This window comes from Pollicipes pollicipes, unplaced genomic scaffold (assembly GCF_011947565.3).
Source record: "Pollicipes pollicipes isolate AB1234 unplaced genomic scaffold, Ppol_2.1 Scaffold_7261;HRSCAF=8764_pilon_pilon_pilon, whole genome shotgun sequence".
Taxonomy (NCBI): Eukaryota; Metazoa; Arthropoda; class Thecostraca; order Pollicipedomorpha; family Pollicipedidae; genus Pollicipes; species Pollicipes pollicipes.
Window position 1 is genome coordinate 50,774,818 of NW_023597054.1, and position 6,398 is coordinate 50,781,215.

Sequence of the window (6,398 nt, forward strand, 5' to 3'; positions counted from 1 at the left end):
AGGTGCGTTGAAGACCAGTTCATCATTTTTGAAGTGCGGGTCGCTGAACTCATTTGAGGGCTGAGTGGTACGCATAATCAGTGGGCGTCAAAATACTTGACGTGGAGTCAGTGTTGTGTGATTTTTTAAGACCTTCAAGTGACCTTCACGTTAGCGTCTTGGATAACATTGAATAGGTCGAGATAGCACTGCTGTGTTGATCCCGGTCGGGTGCCTGGCGGACTGGTGAACTTTAAAAGATCTCGCTGACCAGATGTTTTGTGATAAATTCAACGAAAGGAAACCAATCGAGAAGGGACAGATGCGCAGCACAAGTTTTACTGTTGAGCTGGAATACAGCCGTATGACAAACCCATGGGTGCCGTAAAAAGGAAATGGTCAAAGTCACATCACGGCATGCTAAAAAAAAAAACGACAAGAGCAGTCCAGCTTATCTTCAGAAAAGGTTACCGTCCAACTTTAAGTTCGCGGCGTCAGATCTGTGGAAGCAAAGACGGTGTCACCACCCCTGATCGGGGAAGCAGTCACCGAGGGAGATGTGGATTCATCTGAATTGTTTCCCCACGATAGCACTCCAGCCCACTCCGCGTCTGTTCAAGTAACAGAACAGCTGCCCATGGCTGATGCATATGAATCCAGCCAGCCTTCGGGTGCTTATGACGTTGGTACGTCTGGCATAACCGCCGTTGCCCAGGTACGGCGCGGAGTCAACAAAAAACAAGGCTCCATTTTGAGCTATTTCAAAAGGCAGCAGAACGTGAATCCGCCTGCCTATGACACTTCTCCCGAACGCCATGTGCCTCCCTCCGAAGCCCAGTGTGTCGACGGTTCCGGCGTGCCAATGGACGGTGACTATGAAAGGGTCTCGGAACAGATGGCTGAGGAGGATCAGGTGCCAGCCACGAAAAACCAACAATAATGCCAGCACACTATCGGTGAATACCGGCGCGAGCGTTGCAAGTGGCGTTTTTGATACCGCATACGTCAAGCCTACTGGCGTTGAACAACTAGCTGCACCTTCCGGAGCCGTTCTCTTCCGTGAGGTGCGGACGTCCCCCAGGAATGATGAGTAAACGCAACGGTTGTTACCTGATCATAATTATGCAAATATTCTCAGTGTTCAGTATCAGAGCGAAACATTGTCACGACAGCTTCGCTTCTTCCGTCATCAGCATGCTAGCAGCATGTACACCTGCGAGAGTTATGACCAGTGTCGAATAAAACAGAAGCTCAATGAGAGGTACAGCCTTTCCAACACCGATCGTCCGCAGGACGCCTCAGAGGCTCTGACGTGCATCTTGCGCGCATTATGTAACTGGGCCGTAAACACTGACACATATTGACACACATATAACACTGACACATATTGATACTACTTCCCTGGTCGCTGCAGGCATTGCTTGCGTCACCAGGAAAGGAAGGAAAATCATTGACAGTTACATTCGTATTGTGATGAGACAAATGCTGTTGACTAATGTCCAAGCGAATATGGCTCTCAACTAACAGCTGATGAGTATGATGGCGGAAATGCACAATGTGAAAAACTGGGAGGATGTCACACGATTGCCTTTTGTCATGAACCGGAAGTTATTGTGCTAAATAGTCAGCGTCTGGATTATTAGCGTCGTCAAAGAAGTGTTTTCAAATGCCAGCTAGATGGTCCACGTCTCCCCAACGGAACTACATCATACAAGCTGATAAGTGCGATATTACACCGGGGAACATCCCGCACCTCTGGCCGCTATCAGTGCGTGACCAGGATGGGTCAACGGTATAACAAATGCAATGGCATAGTGGTTCGAGTGGTTGGCATTGGAGCAGCCCTTAGGCTGTTACCTGTAGACGCATCTATTCTGATACACCACAGGATGCGTTCCTGGCATGGAAGAAGAGTCGCAGTCATTGTCATCATGAGCACGCAGCTCTGTGCAGTCAGTGCAGTTGTACGTGACATGGCATCATGCTTGATGAGACAAGCATTGCCGCGGTTACCTAGCAGCGCAACGCGCATAATCGTGTTCGCAACTTCTGGTGCGGCGCAACTCGCATAATCGTGTTTGCAACTTCTGGTGCGGCGCAACTCGCATAATCGTGTTTGCAGCTTTCGGTGCAGCACAACACACATAATCGTGTCTACAGCTTTTGGTGCAGCGCAACACGCATAATCTTGTTTGCGGCTTTTGGTGCGGCGCAACGCGCATAATAGTGTGTTCCGCTCAGCGGAACACGCATAATCGTGTTCTGAGCTTTTGGTGCAGCGCAACACGCATAGTCGTGTTTGCAGCTTTTGGTGCAGCGCAACACGCGTAATCGCGTTTGCAGCCCTTGGTGCAGCGCAACACGCATAATCGTGTTTGCCGCTCAGCGCAGCACGCATAATCGTGTTTGCAGCTCTTGGTGTAGCGCAACACGCATAATCGTGTGTGCAGCTCTTGGTGCAGCGCAACACGCATAATCGTGTTTGCAGCTTTTGATGCAGCGCAACACGCACAATCGTGTTTGCAGCTTTTGGTGCAGCGCAACACGCATAATCGTGTGTGCGACTCTTGGTGCAGCGCAACACGCATAACCGTGTTTGCAGCTTTTGGTGCAGCGCAACACGCATAATCGTGTTTGCAGCTCTTGGTGTAGCGCAACACGCATAATCGTGTTTGCAGCGCAACACGCATAATCGTGTTTGCAGCTTTTGATGCAGCGCAACACGCATAATCGTGTTTGCAGCTTTTGGTGCAGCGCAACACGCATAATCGTGTGTGCGGCTCTTGGTGCAGCGCAACACGCATAATCGTGTTTGCAGCTTTTGGTGCAGCGCAACACGCATAATCGTGTTTGCAGCTCTTGGTGTGGCGCAACACGCACAATCGTGTTTGCAGCTCTTGGTGCAGCGCAACACGCATAATCGTGTTTGCAGCTTTTGATGCAGCGCAACACGCATAATCGTGTTTGCAGCTTTTGGTTCAGCGCAACACGCATTATCGTGTGCGGCTCTTGGTGCAGCGCAACACGCATAATCGTGTTTGCAGCTCTTGGTGCAGCGCAACACGCATAATCGTGTGTGCAGCTTTTGATACAGCGCAACACGCATAATCGTGTTTGCAGCTTTTGATGCAGCGCAACACGCATAATCGTGTGTGCAGCTTTTGGTGCAGCGCAGCACGCATAATCGTGTTTGCAGCCGCTGACGATAATCTTATTGCGCAGTACGCATAATCGTGCTTGCGCAAGGTATGTATGCTCGCAGCACCCAGACCAAACGTGACGAGTGCTGACGGTAATTAAGCACGTAGCCATATGTTAAGTTGCGACCTTTTGGCTTAGCAGGGAGTGGTGTGGTATGAAGTAATTAAAGTAATATGGTATATTTGTTTGTTTGCACATGCCACATTGGGTGTAGGGGCACTCCTGGCCACATAAGGACCGTTCATAAATTACGTTACTCATGTGGGGGAAGAGGGTTTTTAATGGGGCGTAACCACTGCGTGACAAGGTGGATGGACAGCGTAATATTGCGCACAGTTGTGGTTGCATATCATGCTAAAATATGTGAAGAGAAGTGCTCTAAAACATTGAAGCCTGATTCCGTTGTCTCACTCTCATGACAAGGAACACACCCGGTGTTCTGTCGTACCTGTAGCTCAATTTGGGGCAAACGGATGTAACATTTCGGGGACGTTACGCCTAACGATGCATTTTCGCCCGGCGTAGCCGGTGTTTAGCGAGGGGGAACGGAGTTGAAAGAGCCTAAAATCGCGTAACGTAAGTTGTGTTCGGTCCCATATTAACATGTGGTGTGGTGGTGGAATTTGTGCAGTAGATGCCAAATTCCTGTGCACGTGAAGGCGGATCTAGGTGGATCTCTACCTATGCAGGTGGAGATGGCATATCCCTTGTAAGTCGTCTTCCGTCCGGGCAGTCGACCTCAGCCAGAGGCGAGCGTCTCCCGATGTGGCGGGTAGTCGCTGGACGACAGTGAAAATCGGGGCCGGCTCACATTAGGGCGACCGAGGACCGGCGTCAGTGGCGGCGTCCCGGCTATTGGGACATTCCGCATGCTGACCTCTCGTGCGGAGGTCCTGGAGTGTGGGAAAACATATAGATATGACTTTGGGGGTGGGGAGTCTCATTGTGAAGTTGGATGTTGGATAAGTGTATCCGGCTTATGCTGTGCTAGTTACTGTGGGTAACGCTAGTGGAGTTTCACATACTGACGTTAAATGCGCTTGTAATTGGGACAGTGCGATATGGAGTAAACATGTCCTGTCAGGTAATTTATCTTTCCGTCCTCCGTGTGGGGATGCTGAGGTTGTGCTACGCTGAGCGAACATTTGGCCCTATCGCTTCTGCTAACAGCTACGTTGTGGTAGGCGTTTTCAGCACAATGGCGTACGGTCGTTTGCTCATCAATGCAGATTGAGATGAGCGTGATGAGGTTGACGCATCCAACGTAACCTATTGCTTTGTGCTGCTCGTCTTGTATTACCCGATCGTTGGTCTCGATTTAGACCCCGAGCCATTGCCAATTGCATTGGTTTGCCACTTGTACAGCTTTATTCCAGGGTCGTGGACGCGGACGAGGCGCCTGGAGACCGCAATGGCACCGCCGCTCGGAACGCTCCCCGTTCCGCGACCGGACCCGGCGGACCCGGTCTCCGGATTTTTCCAGACGGAACGTGGAGCCGCAATGGGACCGAAGCCCCCACCAGAGGCGGACATCACTTGACAGGCGCAGCTGCTCCCCGCGCGTCACCAACCCGCAGCCGTCGACCAGTTGCCGTCATCCACCCCGGCTCGTCCTCGGGCAGCGCGTCGCGCTTTTTGGCAGTAGCCATGTCGCGGCACGCGCTTCCGCGTTGGGCAAAGAGCGGGCGCTGAATATGACTTTCGGGCGGCACCTAATTGTCTTTTGGTGGGTGCGTCCGGAAGGTGGCGGGGTCCGTGGCCCCCGGGGCGACGGAGACGAGGACTGGGATCGATTGCCGGACGCCGCTGTCCGGCTGTAGACGGACCGGGTCTGGCCTGCCTTCGCTGTTGTCAGCGTGGGTGGGTCGGCCCTGGCTGCGAGGCCAGACTAACAGGCGCGGCGGCTGCTGCTCCCACGTAGGCAGGATCCGGCCCCAGTGGAGCCATTTGTGGACGCCCCGGAGGCCGCCGCCTGCTTCGTCACCGGACGGGAGACGTACCTCCGTATGCTGACGCTTACGATCAACGGGGTCCACTCGGTGATCATGAGTGTCGTGTCGGGGCTGGACCTCTCGGAGGAGGGGCTGGCTGCGTCCCGCAGCGCGTCGGAGTCTGCGAAGGGTCGCTCGAAACAGCCAGTCTCTCTTCTTTGACGTGGAAGAGATCGCGCGTCGGCACCTGGCCTGTGCCGGTGCAGGATCTTGTCCAATCCAGCCGCCGGCCAGCACTCGGAGGAAGATGCCGCTCCCATCGTCCGCGATCGCAGACCGCCTGTTGGCGTCTGCGGTTGCGGGCTATCCCCCGCGGCCGCTGCCAGGGACGAGCCCCTCACCTGGCGGGCCCCGGTGATCGTGCCTCCGCAGCAGGATATCTCCTGGGTGTCGGGGTGGGTGGCCGGCCGTCCTCTTCGGGTCTGTGACGCTTCTCGCTGCATGTCACCCGAGGCTTACGGGTCGGATGGAATGTATCTAAGCGAGAGAGTTATGGCGCTGTCAGACAGAAAATCCAGAAGATTATCCTGTCTAGGCCGCCCCGGCTGGATGATCCTCTGGATGTCCAGTTTGGCACCTAGAACAGAGGTGCAACTTTTGGTTTAGCAGGGAGCGGCGTGGCGTTAAACGACTAATGTACCCTAACAAATGTGGTCCTTTGATCTGCCAAATTGGGTTCATGGGCATTCCAGGCCATATTTTACTGTGTGGTGAGGTGGTAAAATTTATAACGAGAATGACACTAGCGTCTGGAGAAAGGCGACTCCCCCCCCCCCCCACACACACACACATCCGGCTCGCGTGATGTGTAATGCAGTGCTTGTACATTCCCTATTCCCAAGTTACGTGTATTGTCGTGTTTGCACATTAGCATAGAACCCGTGAATTTCCTCCGCGGGTAATTTCATTCCATTACGCTATAGGTGACGGATGCATTTGGGTAGTTTTGGCGGTTACGGCATTAGCTTTAAAATGGAAGGCCGCGAGTTAACCCAGATCAGGGAAAAAAACACTAAGGGGCTAACAATTTGAGGGATTTAAAGCGCGAAAAGCGATTTGGGGCTGCTAGAAGCAAGGTATTTCGGATGCTGGCACTTATAAACAGGGATGCATATTGCGGGAGTAGGAATTTTGTTAAAAAGTTGAACTGAGTTTATGTGAGACCACACCTAGAGTATTTTGTTCAGGCTTGGTCCTTATGTTTCCAAAATATTTTAATAGATTGGA